Below are 24,519 nucleotides of genomic sequence, written 5' to 3' on the forward strand. Positions count from 1 at the left end.
AGTGACTTGGCAGGGAACTTGCAGCCGGTGGTGTTCCCATGTATCTGCTGCCCTACTCCTTCTGGATGGAAGTTGTTGTGGGTTTGGAAGGTGCTGCCTAAGGATCTTTGGTGAATTCCTGCAGTGCATCCTGTAGACAGTACACATTGTTGACGCTGAGCATCGGTGGTGGAGTGAGTGGATGTTTGACAAAAGTTTCACAGTGACAAATAATGGTCTGTAATGATCTACCTTCATTGATAATGCTTGAACATTCTCAAAATGAGCCACTTAGTTTGCAGAAATCTGCCAAAATTTGGTAATTCAGGTTGTGGAAAAGCAAACACTGCAACTGTAAGAAGTGTGAAATTAACAAAGAAAATGCTGAAGAAACTCAACACATAAGGCAGCTTCTGTGGAGAGAATCAGCGACGATGGGTGTAATTTACTTGAGGGATAGGGTGGAGAACCATCAAGAGACTGCACCGCCGATTTCTGGAAAGTCCTGTCAACAGTAGTTCTTCCCTGGATTGAAGGGCCCTGTGGGCAGTAATCTCACCCCCTAAGAGCTGCCAGTCAATCAGAGGTCGGCAGTTGTCCATCACAGACAGTGCTGGTGGGAGTGATGGCAGCCACTAACAATGCACTAACTAGCAGCCTAGGATCACTGGGGGACCTGAGGATGAGGATTGCTGGGTGTGGATGGGGAGAGTAGAGGAAAGAGAGGATCAGCAGCAAGAGAAGAATCTGTCTTTCATTGACACCAAACCCCTTAGTGAAACTGGCTCCCTCAATCAAAAGTGCAAGACAATTGAGTACGACCGCTCCCCATCCTCTGGGAGCCAGGAAGCGGACTCAGTGTTAGATGTAGCCTTTAAGTAAACATTAATTGCTCATGTAAGAGCCTGAATTGGCAGAGGAGTGGTATGGCCAATTACACAGCAGAAGATAAGGGATTACCACCAAGTACCATCCTGGACAATTAAATGCTTCCAATCGCCAAATTCACCTCTGGGGAGGGTATTCATTACCAGCAAACATTTTGGGCCAATGGTCATTCATCTTGTGGATCACTCATTAGTTTTAGAGAATGGTTCACTAGCTGGCAAAGTTATTATAATTTAGTGAGGCTAGTCTGCAAGAAATTGAGTGTCACAATCTCAATCTTTATCACTGAAATCATCCAATCCTCTTGCATTATTCTTACATCTAAGAATGTTTGGAAGTTTGTTGTTCAGAGCTCTTCCACAACTTCCCCCTGTTACCTTCCTCACCAAATGTGGAGACATTCCATTTGGGCCATTTTATAAAATTCATTTTGTGGGATGTGGGTGTGGCTGGCTGAGCCAGCATTTATTGCCTGTCCCTGGTTGCCCTTGAGAAGGTGATGGTGAGCTGCCATCTTGGATCACTGCAGTCCACCTGCTGTGGTTGACCCACAATTTCATCAGGGAGGGAATTCCAGGATTTTGATCCAACAATACTGGAGGAATGGCTATATATTTCCAAGTCAGGATGGTGGGCAGTTTGATGGGGAACTTGCAGGTGACGGTGTTTCCATGCATCTGCTCCCCTTGTCCTTCCAGATGGTAGAGGTCATGTGTTTAGAATGTGGTGTTGAAGGAGCCTGAGTGAGTGGCTGTAGTGCATCTTGTAGACATACACCCTGCTGCCACTGTGTGATGGTGGTGAAGGAAGTGAATGTTGAAGGTGGATGGGGTTCCAATCAAGCAAACTACATTGTTTTGGATGATGTTGAGGTGCTTGAGTTAGTTGGAGTTGCAGTATTGCATCGTACTCCTGATTTGTGCCTTGTAGATGGTGTGCAGGCTTTGTGGACATTGGAAGTGAATTACAGGCTGAAGAATTACTCATCTCTGACTTGGTCTTGTAGCCACTGGATGGGCCAATACAGTTTCTGGCTAACAGGAAACTCTCAAGGTGTCGATAGTCAAAGTGTTTATATTGCAGTCTGCAGACCTCATTTGCGTATGTATTGTTGGCCCCAGTGCATTGAAATCTATGGACCCTACTGGAATATGAATTGATGAGTGTTTTACATTGCAGTCTGCAATGCTAAACTCATTTAATCTTAAAGTGCATTTCTATTAAGAAAAATCAATCCATATTCAATAAATGCTAGAAAACTTTAGTACAATAAATTTCCTGCAAGAACATTTAAGACATATTTCATTGCTGCATCTCATTATCCTGCCTCAATTTGCTGAATGGTTCGAGAGAAAGAGAAAATATGAGGAATAGAGAGGATGTCGAGTGAAAGCCTGGGCCTTACGATTTATATCCTTTGAGTAGACTGACCCAATAACTCAAAAACAGAAACATTGTAGACAACGCTCACAACTGGGATAAATTACATTCTCCAACTCCTTATCATGCGTTATATATTCATGCTGCATGACAAGTAAGTAATTAAAATAAAACAAGTGATTATAAATATTTAAGGTATGATGGTACACCCCTCCCCTGTGCACCCCCACTCCTTGCTAGCAACACATTCCCTCCTCCCACTCCAGAAGAAAGGTGTTCCCATCAGTAGATTTGGATATTGATCGTCCTACTTTTTTTTAACCACCTCTCTACTTAACACCTTCTGAGGGGGACTACAACTGGTGTTGAGAACTCAGCAAGGGGGCAGCTTAGCCCTGTTCTCTTCTGTTGTGAGGTGATTGCTTTTAATACCTTCTCTTATCACCTACACCCCTATCCCCGACATCCCCTTCTCCTGTCCCCTCCCCCCCACCCCCACTCCTCCCCCAGAGATGAATATGTTCATTTTAAAAGCAAAACAAAAAAAAATCTGGTACTGGAAATTCAAAATAAAAACAGAAAATAATGGTGTAGCCAAAGGTGAAGTTTACCTTTCAGGCTAACCACTTCCAAGGTCACACACACTCGTTTTAAACTCAGACTGTACTGACAGGCAGATCATTTACTGTGTCATCACAATGAATCTTTTGGTTTTCTACATTACCCGCACCATAGACAATGGTTCTAACAGAAAATGTTATTCCTCTGCTGCACCTTCCATTACCAATCTCATTATGGTGTCCTATGTTCATGTTGGGATAAAGAACGACAGAATGAGGACAAGGGAAATATTGCATCTGCCAAAATGTTGAATGCAAAGATATACTTTCTGAATGCACCTTGATATAAGAAACCAACATTGGACATCAGACAAAAAGACAAGAAGAAATCCTTTGGTACGCCACTATAACATGATGTTTACAGCTAGGAGAAAGTGAGGACTGCAGATGCTGGAGATCCTAGCTGAAAAATGTGTTGCTGGAAAAGCGCAGCAGGTCAGGCAGCATCCAAGGAGCAGAAGAATCAACATTTCGGGCATAAGCCCTTCTTCAGGAAGGGCTGCCTGAAACGTCGATTCTCCAGCTCCTTGGTTGCTGCCTGACCTGCTGCGCTTTTCCAGCAACACATGAAGTTTACAGCCCTAAGATCATGAAGCAGGGATTCTTTACTCTATTAGAATTGAGTCATCATAATCAGGAAGGAAAATTCAGGATAAACATGGATGACATACACTATTTACATTGAATGACCATGTGGGTTAAATTGGGCTGAGGAATTCCTCTGTCAATTCTTCTCCCTCCCAAAAGCTCTGTCTACATGAAAGATACACTTTCTTTTCCAGTAAGAATCCATTCGACTGCTCCAGCTGTACTCCCTGAATGGGGAAACTCCCATGAAGCATTGCTATCCTCAGAGTTGATGCAGAGGCAAAATATATTATCAAAGAAAGCAAGACAGCACTGAGGCTTGATGTTTTAAAAGTCCTCCTCTTGCCAGGAGTCTCTGCTGGATCCCGAGAGCTGGTCCTCCGTATGATCATTATTCCCAAGGTCAGAAAGGCATCTCTGTGGTGGGTGAAAACCTTACCACTTTCTCTGGGTACCCAACCAAAGCCTAAGTTGAAATGAATCATGAACATTTGCTTCCTCACAATTCAGGTGCTGCCTTGTTTCAAAGCAAATTTATGGTGTTGAATTCGCATGTGGTTATTATATTAGCAATGCAGCAACAGATCTGGACTGTCACCAATTAGAAAATGGTGTTCAGAAATTAAAGTCATGAAGTTTAAAAGAAACTATGAATGATAAATGGTCAGGTAACAGCAAACTAACACTTCAAATAAGTTTTGAAAATCCTTTCAACCATCATTTTAATCTTCTTAGGCTGTGCACTTATGGTTGAAAATAAGGTGGATTTAAAATGACTGTGAATGTAAGGCTGGAAAACAGTGTGAAAGCTCACAGACGGGAACTGTATATCAAAACTTTAGGTATATGTTGCACATGAATTGCCATCAAGTTATTGTTGTATGATTAAGACCTAGGGAGGTTTCTAACATACAACCTTTTGACTCAATGGGCCAAGTGGGCAAGTTGATATTATGTAAATGATAATGTGTCATAATGTTGCAAGTTTTTGCCCAAGAAATCTAATGCTCAGTGGTCACATTGAGTCCTCTTTTCCATAGTGCAAACATCAGGGTTCTGTACATGAGAATATGAGTATCCACCAGCAAATTATTATTCCATGTCTTAAACAACTCTTGGCCAGTAAAGGAATGGGCCTTATCAGATAAAGATCTTTTCTCATTCCATATTTTTTATGTTCTCAATTAAGATCGTGCAATCTACACAGAGCATCTGCATGAGATGCTTATAACCTACATATGAATTTGCTTATATCCTTTTCATGACCTTATTGTCATTCACTTACGGCATGCACATGGTCTGCTCATAATTTCCCTTTAGCCCCAAAACGGTCTGAACTGGTAATAGACTGGAGACATATGGTCTTACATTTGGCTTTCATGTGCTTTGCATAAAATGTATATCACCTGCAGAAATTCTGTTCAAAGACTGGGGCTGATGAGTGTCCATTTCTCAATAAGAGATGTGAGTTGTTTAAAGAGATCATATCATAAAATGCATTAATTCCTCCCAAACATGTCTGACCCAGGCAATTACTGATTGATTTATTTGTATCAAAATTCAGCAAGTTGGAGGTCAGAAAGATCTGTGATCCCTTTTTTTTAGCTTTTGTTAAAGGTTAATAGTTACTTCTGCTTCAGGAGTTTTCATGGTTTTTGTTTGTTTTAAACTACTGGCATATTTTGAGAAAGGCCTGTGTAAAGTTCAAGCATCATCTCTGAGAAGAGAATGTGAACTGAATGGCCAAGTTTGGATTCTGAGTCAGGTTTCCTGCTTCATTTCACCTACTAACTCTTTCCATTTAGAAAGGGAATGTCTTTGTGGTTTAACATATTGCTGCTTGTCTTTCTTTTAGAAACAGTTCCAATATTGTGAAGCAAATGCCTTTGCAGTGGTTGGCCTCAATAACGTTAAAATCTTCGTAATGTTCTGAAGTTGGCTGCCTAGATACTTAGCCTGGGGCAAAATTAAACACAAAGTATTGTCAAGACTTGAATGGTTTGTTTAAAACATCTGTAATGGTGCTTCTGTATCTGGATTGCTGCCATTAGATGGTTCAGAAAGGCACTTTGCTGCAATGGCATGATAAAGTATTACCCAAAACAAAAGATTTGGGCTAAATTATCCTGGAAAAAATAACAGTGCTAACAAAGCAAGCTGTTCACAATGTGTAAGTCCATCAGCAAGTTCAAAGCTTGACGATCACCTTGAGTTGTGTGTCTTTAAAATTTGCTGATGGATTTATGGCTTTCCACTGTTTGTTTCACAATCACAGCAACTTGGCTATAATTTCCTCATTATTTTTAAGATCTTGCTAATTTCCACATTAGCTGACCATTAAATTCACTGCAGAAAGTTTAGAATGCATAATTCCCAATACCTTTGAACAATATTGTAGTCAATGGAATGTCGGTCAGTCTCTCCAGAGCATGGAGTAAAAATTTAAATGGTTGAGTCACATTCTTAAATGTCTTTTAACTTTGTAAAAACAATAAATTTAGAAAATAAATTAATTCTTTTTAAAATTTGCCTTTCTGTTTATTTTTCACTCCACCTGAACTTTCTCGAGTCCCTTTCTTTCTGTTTCTGCCCAATCTGACTCTAATTCATTCTTTTTCCAATCATTCCTCTGTATAATTATCAATCCTTACTCTTATTGATTCACGAAGATAGACTATTGGTTCCATCAATCACTTAGGTCCCAGAAGCCCCGATGTCCTCAGCAACCCATTTTGCATTTGCATCCTCGACAAAGACCTTCACTCAGTTTGGTTTAGCTACAACAATGATGTTATGACAGTGGCTACCAACTTAAGTCTTAAAGAAGTGACCAAAACAATATGATGAACTTGAACTCAACAGCTTGGAAATAACAAATATGAATTGATATTGCATGCTTGCCTTCATTGGATTGGGCATTGTGTATGAAGAGAGGCAATAAGGATAGTTATGCTGTAGCCTTATAGAATTTTATGATTAGGAGGTGCTGGTGTAGAAAGTTAAAAATCACACAACACAAGGTTATAGTCCAACAGGTTAAAGAACTTTAGTTAGACAACACTTGGAATATTGCATACAGTTCTGGTCACTATACTACCAGAAGGAGGTGGGGGTTCTGGAGAGAGTACAGTAAAAGTTTACCAGGATGTTGCCTGGTATGGGGGATTTTAGCTGTGATAAAAGTCGGATAGACTGGGTTTGTTTTCACTGGAATGCAGGAGGTTGAGTGGTGACCTGATAGAGGTTTATAAAATTGTGAATGGCATGGATAGAGTGGAAAGTATGAGGCCTTTTCCCAGGGTGAAGGGGTCAATTACTAGGGGACACAGGTTCAAAGTCCGGTGGAGGAAGAAGTTTAAAAGAGATGTGTGAGGCCAGTTCTTCACACGACGGGTGGTGAGTGCCTGAGGAGGTGGTGGAAGCAGACACAATATCAGTATTCAAGGAGGACTGAGGTGAAAACATGAAGAGGAAGGGAACGGATCGTCTAAGTGAAGACAGTTTTAATGTGGAAAGGCAAAATGTGTTGGTGTGGGCTTGGAGGGCTGAAGGGCCTGTTCCTGTGCTGTATTGTTCTTTAGACTTTGATTGAATAACTTATACTCGTAATATTCTTTTGTAAGCTCATTTATCAGAGTTGTTAACACATTTGAATTTAAGCGTACAAATTATACACAAAGCAATATCAGACTAATAAATTAATTTGGGTTCCTGTGCTACTCCAGCTGTGGAATAACTGAAACCATTTCCACCAGACACCAGGGAAGCAAAAAAATGCTGGAGATCACAGCGGATCAGGTAGCATCCATGGAGAGAAAACAAGCTGAAGCCAAGCATTCTGTAAGGTTGTTCTGTTGCTTTTCATTGATCTTTGTGAGTTCGTGGCAACAAGCATAATGCCATTGTTCTACTGAATAAAGAACCCACAACATCCTTGAGGTATCTATAGCGATTAATGTGGTTGACACTGCTGATGCTGGCTCACCTGGGAGAGACACCACCACTCCAATGTGTGTATAAACTCTTGTTTTCTCATTGCAGCTTTTCGAGTAACACCTGTTCCTTCTGAGAGGGATTAACACATCAAACCGACAATAGCCTGCTGCTGCAATATGGGCACTTCACTCTTAAATACCCAACTGTTGGTTTAATTGCTGTTCCGCATGAATTCAACAGAATACTGCTGCAAGTAAAATTTCTCAGAGTAATTCTAAGGTTGGGAAGTGAGTGATAAGTGAACATGATGCAGCACTCTCCACATTGCTGACCATGGCATGTTTAATGCCAATGTTAAGCTTAATGCTAACAGTAAAATTTTGGAGTCTGAAGGAGATTGTTTAGTTTAGTATTGATATATCAGTTTAATGCTGTCAACTCATGCCTTGTAGGGACCAGATTCAGACTGTCCAAAAGCTTAACTTAATAAAGGGAGAAGATATGCTCAACAAAAAATGCTATGCGATAACTCTATTGATTTATAAACATAAATGAACACAATTATGTTTTTGGAGATGGATGTATCCTATCCGTGGCTCTTGTGCATGTGCCAAAATAAGTATGGGAGTCTCCAAGTAAAATGAAGACATGTCATGATAAAGCTCTAACTGGATCAGATAAAACATTTATTCGACCTTGAATGCTCTTAATTTGCCAGCATGGAGGAACTTCTCAGCAGGGTATTTAAAGAAGTAACCTTGTCTGAAAAGCGTCCAAAATCAACAGCACAGACTACCAGTATCTGTCAGAAAAAGGTGAGTGTTGCAATCTCTTGATTTAATTTTTAACTCAAATTATATAATTTAAAAGACAACACAACTGGAAGCACAACCTAAGGGATAGGATCTTCAATCTGGACAGAATTAGACCCCAGATGTCAAAGGTTAATGAACATCGAGACAATTGTAACCTCCAGAAATGTAGAGGTTAGATCATGTGGGACATTGGGAACCTTACTGCCCACATCTGACTTTTAATGGAGGCTAAAACAGCAGCATCCAACTTGTGCCCAGGATGGTCAAGTGCAACATTACGAAGAGGATACAGACTTGATTTAACTATCATTCAAATGTAACTCTGGCCAGTGGAGTTTGCTGACCTCAGGAATTCTGATGGGTGAGTAAAAATGAAGGTTATTCAATGTTGTGCCATTATATTTGCCAGCCGGATTTAGTTTACCTGCATCATTCGCCCAATTGATCTTTCTACTCTACCTGCTCCAAGTATTCTGATCCATCCCTGTCCTCTAATGCCCCCTCCTCCCAGCCTCAGATTCAATGTCTGAACTTTTACTCGAATCACCAATCTGGCTTCTGATTATCATTATGGCCATGGCTCTTGCCCCATTCCTGATTATCTGTGTGGCTTCTGACTTTCTGACTTCTGATCTATCCTGACCACAGATTTCTCCCGCTACAGATCCCAATCTTTCCTCTGGCCTCTGATCTTTCCTCTCAGTCTTTCTGATCTCTCTCACCCTCCTCTTTATTCCTCAGCTGCTGCCTCTAACCAAAAGTCTTTACCCAAGTGACAGTTGGCCATCTTTTCAATCAGACTGGCTGTTAGTGAGATACAAAATGGTCATTAAGGCTGTCTTCAAATATGGGAGGCCCTATCAGGGAAACTTATGCTTCCAAGTTTCTTGATCACAAAAAAAGCCTAGTCCCACCATTGGTACCCACCCAGCACTGCCTCAGTAATAAAATTAGGACTCAGTACTTCTGTTCCACACAATCATTCAGCTTGCAAAGAAATGCATATTTCACTTAATTGTAAACACAAGGAAGTGTATGTACAGCTTTGTACCACATTTCTTATTTACTGTCCTGTCAGAGAAGCAAATAATATTATTGCTTCTACTATGTTAAAGTTCAGAATTTAGAGAGAAAATATGAATGTTTTGAAACAATGTGCAGTACAGTTATCAGAAAGAACAAATCACTTCCTTCTGAGGGAACCAACATGCCCAGGATTGAAAATGCAGTGTTCTAGATATGAATGCCACTCACTCTTTCATCAAATTAAAATTTGAACCACTGTCATCTTTAGCACTTTTGCCCTTAGCTGTCTAAGACCCATGCTGTGGAATTTAATGCACTTAACATTCTCTCAACATACTCTTTGGCCAAACATCTGAGCACTTGTTCTCATATCTCCTTATGTGGCCCCATGCTAAGTTTGTTTGTTAATACTCTTGCTGCTGTTCCACACTGACAGTGCAATGTAAATGCAAGTTGTTGCTACTTTGGCTGGATATTATTCTTAAGTTTTCCCAAAATTGGATTCTTGGTTGACTAGAGTGAGGTCAGACTTTTTAAAAAAATCACAAGCCAATTTTCCCACACACACATAAATTGCCTTAATGCCTTTGAAAAAAAAATCAAGGAAGCTGAAGCTTTAATTTCCAACCATCTATCAGTTCACCAAACTGTATCCATATAGCTGAGACACTATCGTTGTTATCCATCCCTTATGCATGTTCACAGAGACAGACAGATGGACTGATGTTTGGGGATTAATAAAGAGTATTTTCAAGCTTCACTAAAGAGGGATAATTTCTCTTCAAAATAGCTGCACTTTCTGTTCAAAGATGATTAGATCTTAATTGTTTCATTGGTGAGTTTTAAATGGTTATCACTTTGCTTTTCTTTCCATTTGGCACATCTTCCCTGCTGTGTCTGCAGGTTTTTAATGCTCAGCTTTAGAGCCAAATTACACCTACACCAAATGATGTTATAAGATACAATCTTTACGACATACTTCTTATTTGCAATTTCCACACAATAAATAAGTGTTTCTTTTAACTGTTTAAAGGTACACAGTGGTTACTTTCAGCAGATACTTTAATTATCTCTCATTTTGTATTTTAAGTTCAAGGGAATTTACAACTCTTAATCTATTTCACAAATGTGGTTTGGAGAATGTTTGTAATCAATGGTGTAAGAAACTGCAATATGAACAGCAGGACACCTGCAAATTTTATTTCCCATAGGTGTTATCAGATTGCCCATATGATCAAGGGAAGCACCAAGTTGGTTCTAAGTATTTTTACCTGACTGAAGAAGTTGGAGTAATGCATGTGGAGTTTTGTTGGATCAATTGAAAAGCCACATTGACTTAGAAACTTAATCAAAGAGGCAAATCCTCAAACAACTTTCGCTAAAAGGGTGATGCTCAAAGACAAATCTACAAGATAAAACAATATTGATTCATATAGCATGGAAACAGACTCTCCGGTCCAATCAGTCCATGCTGATCATAATCCTAAACTAAACTAGTCCTGCCTGCTTGCTCCTGGCTCATATCCCTCCAAAATTTCCTATTTGTGTACTAATCCAAATGTCTCTTAAACATTATAATTGTACCTACATCCATCACTTCCTCAGAAAGTTCATTTCTTATGCGAACCACCCTCTGTGTAAAACATTTGCCCCTCATATCTTTTTGAAATCTCTTTCCTTAAAAATGTATCCCCTAGTCTTGAAATTCCCCCATCCAAGGGAAAAGACAACTACCATTAACTCTATTTATACCCAATATCATTTTATAAACTTCTAAAAAGTCACCTCTCAACCTCCTATACACCAGTGAAAAATGTGGCCGCTTGTATAGCCTTTCTTGATAACTCCATACCCAGGAACATCCTGGCAAATCTCATCTGAACCCTCTCCAGCTTCATAATATCTTTCCTATAACAGGGCAACCAGACTGGACACAGTATTCCAGAAGAGACCTCACCAATGTCCTCAACATGACTTCCCAACTCCTATACTCAAAGGACTGAGCAAGGAAGGCAAGTGTGCAAAACACCTTTTTAACCACCCTGTCTATATTGGATTCAAACTTCATCCAACCCCATACTGATCATAGTATGCAATTTGTTTCTGAAGTCCCCATAGCCATCCATAGATTTAGATTAAATGGACAAAATCTCCTTCACACACAGGGTAATTTTTCTCGTCTCAGGGATGACAGTGCCATCTGTTAGCACTAGAAAGAACATTTCCATTAGCTTATCAACTGTGAATCCACAATGGTAGCTGATACTCTCTAGTCTATTCCCCAGTACCCTGTAGATGAATCCATGGGGGAACCACAATTGATGGGAAATCAACAACAAGCAACCTAACAGATCAAAAACAACAAAGCATTCGTGCCCAATGCTATTCCAGCTGAATTCTTCAAATTATCAGGTTTTTGTTTATCTCAAATGTGTAAAACTCATTCTTGGGATTTGAATGGAGAAATAATTATCAGCCCTTCCAAACCTATCAACTTTGGGTATTTGACAGCTATAACTATAGAACATAGAACATAAAACATAGAAGAATACAGCGCAGTACAGGCCCTTCGGCCCTCGATATTGCGCCGATGCTTAAATGCCCATAATGAGGGAGGGTCCACCACTGCTACTGGCAGGGCATTCCATGAACTCACGACTCGCTGAGTAAAGAACCTACCCCTAACATCTGTCCTATACCTACCCCCCCTTAATTTAAAGCTATGCCCCCTTGTAATAGCTGAACTATCTTTAAGTAGTGATACAAATTGGGCTTTAGAGATGATCTAGATATTTCCCTCTGGTCCATAGAAAGTAAAATCTGGACATGCATTCTTCTGAGCCACCTAATTATTGTGATTGAGGAAATCCTGCCTGAGACACAGTATGGCTTTAGATCTCTTAGAGGAACATCTGAGATAGTCTTTGTAGCCAGACAAATCCAAGAAAAATGTCAGGAATAACCCATAGTGGTACTCATTACACTCATTGACCAGATTAAAATATTTAACTTTGTAAATAATGAGGCTCTGTAGATTGATCTCCAGTTGTTTCATTTTCTTTGTAACAAGAGTCCTGCTTCTCCAATTAATACTTCATTTTGAGACAATGTTGTAGCTTAAAAACTTAATGATGTCAAATCTAATGTTCTATAAGATGTATCAAAGGGCTTGAATCTATTAGGATGTTTTATATCCTTTTTCCACTTCTTTTCAATGTGTTGATTAATTTTACTACTGTAAAACTATTTTAAATCTCTATCATTGCAATATTGCTTGCAATATGCATTTTATTAAGCTTTCATTCTTGTATTCACAAATGTTGTTTTAAACTGAATTATGTTAGAGCTTGATAGATTCTGTGCATTATTGCCAATCTTTTTAAAACCATATTTCTGTAATATTGAATTCTTCAAAAACATTTAAATTATATAATTAGCTTCTCTGAAGCAATCACTGTTTTCAAGCATTTTAAACTTTCTTTAAAGTTTTTTTTCCTACTACTGTATTTCTAACTTAATAGCCAGGTCTCAGTCTGTCTAAATCTTTAACTTTTCCTGACTTCCTTCTCTTCTATTAGACTCTTTCATTAGATTATTTGAATTTGCTTATTTTCAACTCAAATCAATTCTGAAGCTTTTCTAGTTTTCTAGTGCTGGTCTAAACATATTTTCTGACTCTTTCACTGTTCCTTGAAGCTGTGTATCATGAAGCATAATTTTGATGGCAGGTTATAATAGGTTACATGTCTTTTTGTACACTTTCAGCATTTCTTTTTGGGTTTGTGCTGTTTTTCATGAGGTTATTTCCTTTTCCCTTAGAAATCTCTAACTTTACTTCCTGGAGTCTTCTGCTGCTTTTTACAGAGCATCCATCACTGAGGTCTCTATTTTTGCTAAGTGTGACTGGCGTTTGTTTCTTTCATAGTCCACAGTCTTGTGTCAGCGCTTCTTACCAGCTTCTGAATGAGGTTTTGCCTTTGGAGTGCTCAGCCTGCCTTTTTACTACTTCCACAGCTGCTCTCTCTCTCTCCCTCTCTGTCACCAATTGCAATTCACATAGACTTTCTGTACCTTCTTAAAGCTCTAATGCTATAAATATGGCAACATTAGTTGCTTGAAGTTTTTCTTTTTTTTCTGGGGCTTCTGGATTTCTCTTCACAGTGGGGGTTCAGATCCTGATGCAGTCATGTGATATTTTCCAGATGACTTCTTATGCCACGTAGTATTTGCTACAACTACCAGTGTGTGGCATTGTGTAAGAGTTATTTGAGATGGTTCATTGCATCATGACCCTCTTTTGGCTTTGCTTTGTCATGGACCAATCTAGTGATTAGTGGGCTGAGAATACATCACATTAGAGTATCTACAGAAGAGCCACTGTTCTTAGATAACATGATGGCTTGCTGCTGGATAGCAATAAATAGAATGAGATTTGGTCAGGCGTAATTATTAGGAGCTTAGGAGGCTGACATACATAGATGTACTCCCACTGAAAGCTCAGAAAACAACTCCCCTTTGTTCCAGACTTTTCCTCTAGCTTTTATCAGAAGAGTTATCAGAATAAAACCAGTTCATGTACAACCCGTCGATTCAATAATTAAGCAAGCTCCATCATTCCACCCATTTCTAACCTATTTTTTTGAGGACAGCTGTCCTTTGGTACAGTTCATCATCAAGATTGGAATGTTACTACAAGAAGGGAAATTCTTAAGCATGTTGTTATGTTTCAAATGTAACCATGATTTCTAAAAAAAAGTTAGGAAAAAACTGTAACTTCTTTGCAATATAAGTACTTTTTTTATGGGCTTTGCAATTTCAAACAAGGATGTTTTAGTGGGATAACATTCAAGGGGAAATTATAATTGAAATGGACTCTCTCCTGCCCCAGACAGTTTGATATGTTAACTGAAACCCCTTTGCTGTCACATTAGCAGCTTATTATAGATCCTCAGGTAGCAGATGTGCAGCTGTTTTGGGATATTTCTACTCTTTATGTCTAACCTTTAGATTTTAGTGCCTCTTCTATTTTATTACACACACTGCCATAAACTAATGGCAGCTATCAAAGATGCACAGCAGAGAAGCTGCTTTGTTGCTGATTACATCTGCGACATTTTTACTGTTAATAAAAGTTTTAACAATCATTAGTTTAGCAGAACATTCTGATCTGATATTTATTCAGTGAAATCATATCAAAACATCGTTGTTTGCCAGCCAGGCAATTTAACAAAGTTACCTGAAAAAGTGGAACGAAAGAAGTAAATGCACACATTTAATGGTTAAATTTTAGAGAAGATTAGCAAAAAGAAAAACCATTTACATTTTGGAATTAATTAAAGATTCGGAGCTGAGCAGCACATAAATAAGTTGTTTGGCAGTACTTAAGTGTGTCAGAAAATGTAATTAAATTATTTGAAGTTCAGATTTCTTCACTAAATGTATTCCTGTGAAGCAAACTGACTGCCACAGTCGATTGCCAGATAGACAAATGCCTGGAGAAAAGAAATATTATTTACCTGCCAGACAGCAGGAATGGTAAGAGTCACAATTTGTAGCTAGGCTCTGTAGAAGCTATTGAACCATTCAAGGGAATTTAAAATCCTGGTGCTGTTTGCAGCACTAAACACAACACATTCAAGATGATAAACTTCTTAATTAAGAGATGCAATAAATATCTTGATTTCTACTCAATTAATCTGGATTCATAATTAACTATTTATCGATTTGTTCTCAGTTTCACTTCACAAAATCCTGTGCTTATTTACTATTACGTTTGGTTTCTCTTGGATAAATAAAGTACACAATTCAGCCACTCTAGCAGTTACACACATGTTATCCCACAATTTAAAGGAAGAATTGTTCCAATTGCTGTTGCAATCTTGATTATTGAAGTTGCTAATTTGTGCAAAGCTAAATCGCACAGTTTGGGCAAATGGTTTGATCTTTCCAGGTACATGTGCTTTGAAACAACAATGGAACTCAATTGAAGGTCAAGGCATGGGGGCTCCTAACCATCTTGACTTCTGGACAAATCTTCTCACCCCGACCATCTCCACTCATAGACAAATCTCCTTATATTGATGGTCTTGCTCCTGCAAAATCCTCCCAGATGGTATGACCTAAGATTGGAACCAGGTGGGTTAGCATTGTGTTTGCAGGTGTTCCAGTTGGTTCCTTCCCAATGTGAGGTGAGAGATCCATTGGAATTACTATGGATTTTAGAATTCAGAAACTTGTATTTTGGGTCGATGTTCTGATTTGGGGAATGCTATTGGGATTTTTCTGTGCAGATAGCACTTGTTCAAAATGTAAGGTTCTTCACCAATATTGCCAACTTGAAGATTCAAATTTGTTAAAAACAATATATAGATTTAAGTTGAATTTTTTAAAATTTTTTTTAATGTTAAAAAGAGGGAAGTGTGATTTAGTTTCATTTTTCAGTTTTCCTGTGGATTGATGCTGAGAAGTCTGGAGGTGTGGTTTTACTTACATGTATTTTAATGAAGTTTTTAACCCTTGAGGTGAACAGTTCAGTGCATTTAAAAGGTAGAGAAAAAAATCTATGCAATTGCTTAGTGACAAAGGACAGATGACTTACAGAGAAAGGTAGAACAAGCCAAAAGGCCAGATGGTTTGTGTGCATGATTAAAGGCAGACAACAGACTGTATGACCCTGGGTTTGGGGAATTTATATAGTTACGCTGAAAATAACTCAGTAGTTTATTTTACTTTGCAGTCTGTTTTAGTTGTCTCAAGGAGAGACACCAATGAAATGAGAAGAGCATCCAGCAAGTTTACAGAAGTTTACTGAAAGGAAACCGATGGCAGCTGTATTGGCTAAGTTTGAGCCAGAAGCCTTTGTGTGGTGATAGTGATAGCTCTTCACTGAGATACTCAGAAGGATTTTGCTTGGGAAGAAGGGGTGACCTTTAAACCTTTTTGAAATCTCTAATGAAACTTTTCCAACTTTTCATTTGGTCTAGTGTAAGAGAATTCATATGTTTGTTGTTCAACAAATGTTTTATTCTTTGTGGTTAAATTACACTAGCAGCCTCTTTTGAATGAGTCAATTAACTGACTTTTACAATTTCAAAAACAAAAAAAAGCAAAGTTAACATCTAACAAGCCAGGTTTCACTTTGGGGTCTGATTGTCCAGTAGTAATGTGAGATGGGGCCATAACAATTCTAAGATCTTTACTCATCTTTAGTCCTAATGTGTTAATTTGCGGGCCCAACCATTCATAATACCACATTTGTTAGCTTTGCTATACCAAGAATAGTCTTAAATTCCTCTAATCATCTCCCAGCAGAATCATTTTGTAATTTAATGGTTTGCTATTCTTTACACGATTTTGGAAATAGTTTTATTAAAGTTTTAAGCTAAGATCACTTGAAGTTGGGCTTTTTTCTGAGAATATAAATAGACATTCTACAGCCTCAGGGAATTACCATGGCTATCTCTCAAAGAAGTTTCAGAGGAAAAAAAACTTTCAATCAATTATTCCCCTAGAACTGTACAGTCTTCTGTTGCAGAAATGCACAAAACATTTCTTGATATTATACTGAGCTGCCATCTCTTGTCTTGAAATTTGAGTGCCTCCTAAAAGTAAATATTTGCACTTTCGGACAAATTTTTGCCAAATGACAACTGAATAAAAAAGTAGGCAGTGTTATCAATGTACATGTGATATAGGAAAGTGAATGGTGACTTTTCTTGAGACTGCTTAGTTTGATCACCTGCAGACAAAAAAAATGCACTTAGTTGTCAGGTTCGGAAGGTTATAAGGGTTACTCCATTATCTATGAATAGCCAACAAACTGAGATAAAACTACTGTTTCTGTGATGAAGAAATATTGGATAGACTGGTCTCATTTTTCTTGGAGCAGAGAAGACTAAGGGGGACGGGGTGTTCATAATTGACATGTATAAAATTATGAGGGGCATAGATAGGGTAGATAGGAAGAAATGTTTCTGATTGGTGGAGGGACCAACTACCAAAGCTCATAGATTTAAGGTAAGGGACAAGAAGTTTAGAGAGCATGCAAGGATTTTTTTTTTGACCCATTACTGGTGGGAATATAGAACTCTGTAAGGATGGTAGAGTTAGAAATCCTCATGACATTTAAAAATGTTTAGAAGTATACTTGCAATGCCATAGCATCCAAGATGGTGTGCTCAGTGCAGGAAAATGGGATTTATATTTAGGGACTTGTTTTTGACTGGTGTAGACTCTATCAACTGAAGGGTTCTTATTGTGCTGTGGATCTCTATGACACTATGACACTAATGTCATTTTCAGCTGAAAGGTTGCATTGACTGCTCCATATACATTTCTGTACCTAATATGTTACCATCTTTCCTTCAGTGTCTCAGTCTTCATACTGAATTGTCACTGCTTTTCTGAAATAGTATTGTTGCCAGATGACTTTGCGAGTTGCAGTTAACCTCTACCACTCTCCTGACTCATCGTTTTTTTTTCAGTTTTTGGAAGTCAATTGACTCTCCTGTGAATGAATGATATCACATTTCCCTGTTTAAATATGCAAGGAATTTGGATCTCCTAACTGAGCCATTAATCCTTCCAACATTTTGGGAAATTGCTTCGCTATTAAGTTTAAACTCTGAAATGTGCTATGTTCATTTTCTTTTCCTTATTAAAGGAGAAATTCTGAGTTTTATCATGAGCAATGACTCCAATAGCTTATAGAACATTACTGTTAAATGATGGGAGACACTAATTCATTGCTGAGAATTCATCTTATATTAACAATCTCATATTAGTGGGTAAGGGGCAATTTCATCATCTGACGATACGGAGTTGTGGTTTCGATTGCTAACCATTCAGGTCATAAATGTAATAAAATGGCCATAGTTTCCTTCAAGGGTACCTTTGCAGCAAGAGTGCCCTTCTCTTAGTTGAACGATAAGTTGAGACATTTCATCAGCAGAAACGAATAAAGATTTGAAATGAACATATCTACTCCACCTCATAGACGCAAATGAAAGAGGGGTACGTTCTTCAGTGAGTTATTGCTGATTTTGAAGTATATTTCAATAGTAGAATCAAGAAATTGGCTTTTCATATCTATGTCTCCAATATTTTCAGCCATGCTGTTCTCTTGCAGCACTGTGTACAATTTTGGTCATCCTGTTGTGGGAAAGACATATTCAAACTAGAAAGAGTGCAAAGAAGATTTGAAAGGATGTTGCCTGGACTAGTAGACCTGAGTTATAGGGAGAGATTGGCCAGGGTAGGAAATTATTCATTGGAATTTGGGCGAATGAGGGGTTACCTTATTGAGGTGTATAAAATCATGAGGTGCATAGATAAGATGAATCCAGTTGGTCTTTTTCCCAGGGATGGGGAATTGAAAACTAAAGGGTTTGGTTTAAAGTGAGAGGGGTAAGATTTAAGAATGTGAGGGACAACTTCTTCATACAGAGAGTGGCATGTATATGGAATGGGCTGCCAGATAAAATGGTTGAGGCAGGTACAATAGTAATACTTAAAAAACATTTAGGTGCATGGATGGGAAGAGTTTAGAGGGCTTTGGACCAAATGTGGGCTATTGGAACAAGCTGAGTGGGTACCATGGTCAGCATGAAGCAGTTTGGGCCAAAGGGCCTGTTTCCATATTGTTTTACTCTATGACTCCATGACTATGTTTAACAATCTACAAAGTCTATTTAAAGTAAGTATCCATGGATTCTTGCAAACATGAACAAAAGATTAGCAACATCTCCCTATAAAAATGTGATTTCCCCAACAAAATGCAAGGAGTGGAAGATAGCTCCAGACAATTTGTGTATGTGAAAATCAACCCCAATTTGTGTAGTAATGTGGTCAGAGTAGTTACAATTAACTTAGACTTTCCCAATCAACACCACACAGGTCAAGTATTACTATTTGCAGCATCTCGGTGGCCATATTGAAATTTGGTGCCTCTTTTCCTGCCAAGTATTCCTTAAAATATTTGGTGGTTAAGCATTTTGCTGTTACTTTTACTGACCGGAGCTAAAAGTACTGGTGAGACACAGGGATTACCTTTTGATCTTATATTATGAAAGGGGCACGATTAGATCATGAGCAATGCTGAATTACAAGTTTTTAGAGCTACGCATAATACCAGGCATTTATTCTTAAGACAATAATAAACAATTTCCAGGATGGATGTACCTTGGGGATCTTTAGTTTTGTTTGATCTGGTCTAGTGTAAGTTCTTTGGTCTTAATGTTCAGGTCAAACTTCTCACTAGCTGTTTGTTTTTATACTGGATGTGATGGTAAGGCTAGAGATCGATATGCTGCAAGGTGTACAGAGTCTAATCTGGTGGAACATTAACATATGAGTTTTCTCGCAGGGATGTGAGGAAAAATTGCCTTGTAATGGATGATATGCACCCCATCTGCTGTATCAGACTCAGCTACCAACTTCATTGCATCTGGCCCTTGCATGTTCTATCAGATGATTTGCACAACGTTTACTTCAGCAGCTGACCATTGAATCAAAATGTCAATACTGCTCTCAAAAAGTATACATAATTCATTCCCTTCCTGGTGGATCCAAAGAAGGAAAGAGTGATTCAGTTCTGTAATGTGGTTGCGTTCCTACATGTGTAGAGATGGAACTCAGGTCTTATTTAAAGCTCCTTATGAAAGTCATCTTTATTTTACAAACAGAATGGGCTCCCATTGTATCAATGAGTGATATCAATCACTTGATCGTATTGATACCATATATCTGTGGAACTACCCAACTCTTCGAACATTTCATTATCCAACGTTCAAGTTCTCATGACTCAGATGTCTCACTAAGAATTCTGGATTAGTGATGCTGGAAGAGCACAGCAGTTCAGGCAGCATCCGAGGAGCAGTAAAATTGACGTTTCGGGCAAAAGCCCTTCATCAGGAATAAAGGCAGAGAGACTGAAGGGTGGAGAGATAAGCTAGAGGACCAAACTGCTAGGGTCTTGAATGATATGCACAAAATAGAATACAAATTAGCTACAGTGACGATCAAGTGTATAGTTTTCCACCAGACCATATGTTAAGTACTGCAATTGTCAGCCTGGAGAGAGACTTTCAAATGTTGGAAGCAGTGCAGAGCAAAGCTAGTAGGCTAATTCCGAGTGTAGGGGTTCTGCATTGAGAAAAGGATTAAGAGGATTGGTCATTTCAATTTAAAAGAATACTGTTTGAAAGTGAGTTAAATTAATACACAACAGTGTTAAATGTAGCAAAAAAACAGGAATGTGACCAATGATACTTGTTAAAGTTTAATCAGAGGAGATAGATTCATATTAGAAAAGAGATTTGAGGTCTGTTGTGAGGGAATTCTTCGTGTGGAATAACCATTATTTGAGAGTGGTAGAGGCAGAAGCCCTGAGAATATAAGGAATAATTATATGTTAAGGTGGGAAAGAAATGGTGCTAGGAATACTGTAGTTGAAAACATTAGATCTAAATGTCTCCACCTTTTTGTCTTCCCACTCTACTTCTAAAACTCCTTAAAGTCGACATGTTGACCAAGCTTTTGACCAGCTATTCTAATATCTCCTTAAGTAGCTGTGTCAGATTTTGTTTTATAGTGCTTCTTATAGTGCCTCAGGGCCTCTGTTTTACTAAGAGATGTTGTATAGATATCAGTTATTAAAATGGGTCAAATGACTTGCACCCGTATTATGTTGAGAATTTCAGATAATCAAAATTGGGATAGAATGTTTGTAAGCAGTGTTGCTTTGCTTCGAATTATAAACTAAGAATGTGGTTTATGTCAATTCAGAATTATTTAAATCAAGATAAAAGGCAAAGACCAGGCTTGTTTTCACCTCAACCATTGAATCAGTGTAAAGCGTAACATATTTTCTCTCTCCTGATCGTGATGTACATGAGAGATCTAAAGGTTTCACTAGCAGATGGGCTGGCCTCATCATGCAATTTTTTTTTTACTGTTTTCCATAGCTGCTGGGAAATTTTATAATGGGTGTTGGATATGTAGGGGTGAACTAGGAGGTACTAATTTATTGCCTATTGTATCATATGCTCTGTAAATAGACTCTCAATTGGCCAAATTCTTTGGGATGTGATCATAAGGGATGAACTGACTATAGGTTTATTTGCAAAGTTAGAGGTGTTCCAAGTGACCATTTGTGCAGCAATATACTCGTTACATGCTGGCTGAATCCTAATTTTTGTTTTACCACAGCAATAGGTTATTAATTACTCAAGGTACTAGTTACTGAAGCAATTCAAACATGTGTCTTTTCTCCTAATGTGCTATCAACAACATTCAAAACTTTTCATTGCTTTCTTCTGGAATTAGATAATTTTTCAGTGCAGGAATGCATTTGGTCCATTACGTTTATACCAGTTCTTTTGAAAAACTGTTATTTTTCTGTAGTCTTTGAAAAATTTTAGCAAGTTCCTTTTTAAATCTATAATTTCTGCTTCTGTCCATTTTATTGGTTGAAATACCTATATCCTAATACCTTCTGTAGTATTTTTGTCCAGAAAAAGTGTGTGTTCCTTTATGGTAATGATATTAAATTTAATCTTCGTATTGGACCTGTTAAGTTTCTCTGGATACTAAATTCTTAAGTTCTAATTTATGAATGGTTTAACAATGGTTAATACTTGCATTTGTGGAAAGTACGCGCATATCTTGATGGTTGTGTAAAGTCTAGAACACTAGCTGTGCTAAGCACACCACTGTCTCTCAATATTTGATCTGTTAGGTTCCACTTAACCTGGTAGTGGGCCTGCTCAATGAAGAGGTTGAGGGCAGGTAATAGGCCAGTGCGGGGTGTCCAGGTGGATGCAGTGTGTTGGAGGTGGGCGAAGGAGTCCTCGGAAGGTGGGCGGGAGTCCTGATTGTGAAAGTAAGCTCGAAGGAGGAGGCGGCGGAAGAAGTGTTCGATGTCACGGCGTGTATTAAATTCATTGATGCGTGGACGGAGGGGGATGAAGGTGAGTCCTTTGCTGAGGACTGATCGTTTGTCCTCAGTGAGGGGAAGGTCTGGAGGGATGGTGAAAACTCGGCAGGGCTGGGAGCTGGGATCTGGTATGGGTGGGGAGCTGGGAGTGGGGAATTCTATCAAGTCCCTTCATAAGGTAAGAGGCAAAATAGACCGCAGTGTTACAAGAAAGCAGCTCACCATCACCTACTCAAGAGCAATTAGGGATGGGAAATACATGCTAGCCCAGTCAGCAATTCCCACAGCCCATGAATGAATTTTAATAATTCCCATTCTCTCCATTACCGTCCAACTCTCAAAACTTCAAAGCTCAAACAGAAATCAATTAACAATGCCAGAAAGCCATGTTTATTTAACTGGCAACAGTCACTACTAAGTGGTACGAAAAATTTGATTTCTTATCACCATAGCCCTTCTTTCTGCGAGTTTACTTACTTAATCTGCTTCTTAATTTGCTACCACTATGACTTACTTCCTAAGTGAGATAATATTGAATGTTGAATGTCTGGGAAGGCTTCCGTGGAACCTGAGCGATCTGAGAAGAGTTCACGTTTCTGATATGCATGGAATAAGTGGGCTTGTTCTACTATTGTGGTTATGCATCAAGGTAGAAATTTTAAATGAATGTGGATGGAGGACCTGGGAATGGATCAGGCTGCAATTTGGAAAGGGAGGACGATGGAGGAATAATGACAACTAGCTCTCATTGACATGTATCTTAAGTGACCATTTTGCAAAAGTTAATTTCTGGTTGGTTTGCTTGTCTCCCACTGAATCATGGTCAACCATGTAGAGCAGCCAGCAACCACTTCCCTCCCCACACAACCCGCAAAACCCCATCACCAGCCAATGCCAGTCCTGTCTTGACCATAGCTCTTGGCCAACAGTCATAGTCATGAGCTGGTCAGTGGAGGACCTGGAACTTAACGATCATGGCCTGGCAAATGTGGCCTTTTTAAGGGTTAAATTTTTTTAAAAACAAAATTGCTTCAGAGGCTGCCTCCACTTTGAGATGTTCTTTCTCACTCTCCCCGTCTCCATTTCCTAACTGTATCAGCAGGTCCCATGTCTGAAGGTGGGGCTGCCAAGGTGTCATTGTCAGGGGGGCATCTATTAATTGGGAACTTACCTGTATTCATTAATTGGACATGAGTGCACAACCTGACCACTAAGTGGCCAATTGGTGAAGACCATGTTTGATTTCAAACCTGACACAGGGTCTGGAAATTCACTTGAAGATTGTGATCTTGGAACAAAAGCCCTTCCCTAGCAATCCAAGATGACCAATGGAGAAAGGTACAATAATTGGGAAAATGCCAAAAGTAAATGTATGGTATCTTCTCCTGGAGGTGGAGACCTTAGGTACAGGAGGGCAGTTAATTGGGTGGATGGGGTTGATAGCTTACCCTAATCCTGCTGCCCCTTGTCTCCACTGCAATTAGGTTCATAGAATCTCTAGTGTGGAAACAAGCCATTTGGCCCTACAGGTCCACACCGACCCTCTAAAGAGTAACCCACCCAGATCCATTCCCCTACTACTCTACATTTACCCCTAACTAACATACCAAGGTATACATCCCTGAACACTATGGGCAATTTAGTATGGCCAATTCACCTAACCTGCACATTTTTGGACTGTGGGAGGAAACCCACGCAGGCATAGGGCAAATGCACAAATTCCACATAAACAGTTACCCGAGGTTGGAATTGAACCCAGGTCCCAGATGCTGTGCAGTAGTTGTGCTAACTGCTGAGCCACTGTACCGCCTCGATCGTCCATCAATGATCTTCCAGTTCTGGTGCTAATAGAGGCCTGAAAATAATAAACACAGGGCAACGTAAAGGCCTCAGCCAATACCATTGGAATTTAAACACTACAAACATGCCTGTAACTGTAAAACATACTGACATGCCAACTTGTAAGGGCATCTTGTCACTTTGGGTGTTGCAGTGGATGAGGCATCTGTCAATCAAAGGGAATCAGTGCTTGAGCAAGGGATTATAAATTGGAGACAGAGTGCCTGTTAGGAATCACAGTCCTACTGTTCCCTCTGAACCCCTGTTCCCTTTCCTCATGATTCCCTCCCTCGCCACAGTCCGAATATTGCCATACATTCACTTTTTTTTAATCAAATTGCTACATTGTTTGTAGCTCTTCCCTGTATTCTGACATTTAAATTATAACCTTGCTGACAGGCAGTGATCTCCAGCACCAAGTTCCCTCCAGAGCATTGACTCCCTCTGTATTTCTATTCTGACTAAAAAACACTGCTCTTATTCAAACACAATGTACATTGTTCATCATCTCAAC

This window comes from Chiloscyllium plagiosum, chromosome 20 (assembly GCF_004010195.1).
Source record: "Chiloscyllium plagiosum isolate BGI_BamShark_2017 chromosome 20, ASM401019v2, whole genome shotgun sequence".
Taxonomy (NCBI): Eukaryota; Metazoa; Chordata; class Chondrichthyes; order Orectolobiformes; family Hemiscylliidae; genus Chiloscyllium; species Chiloscyllium plagiosum.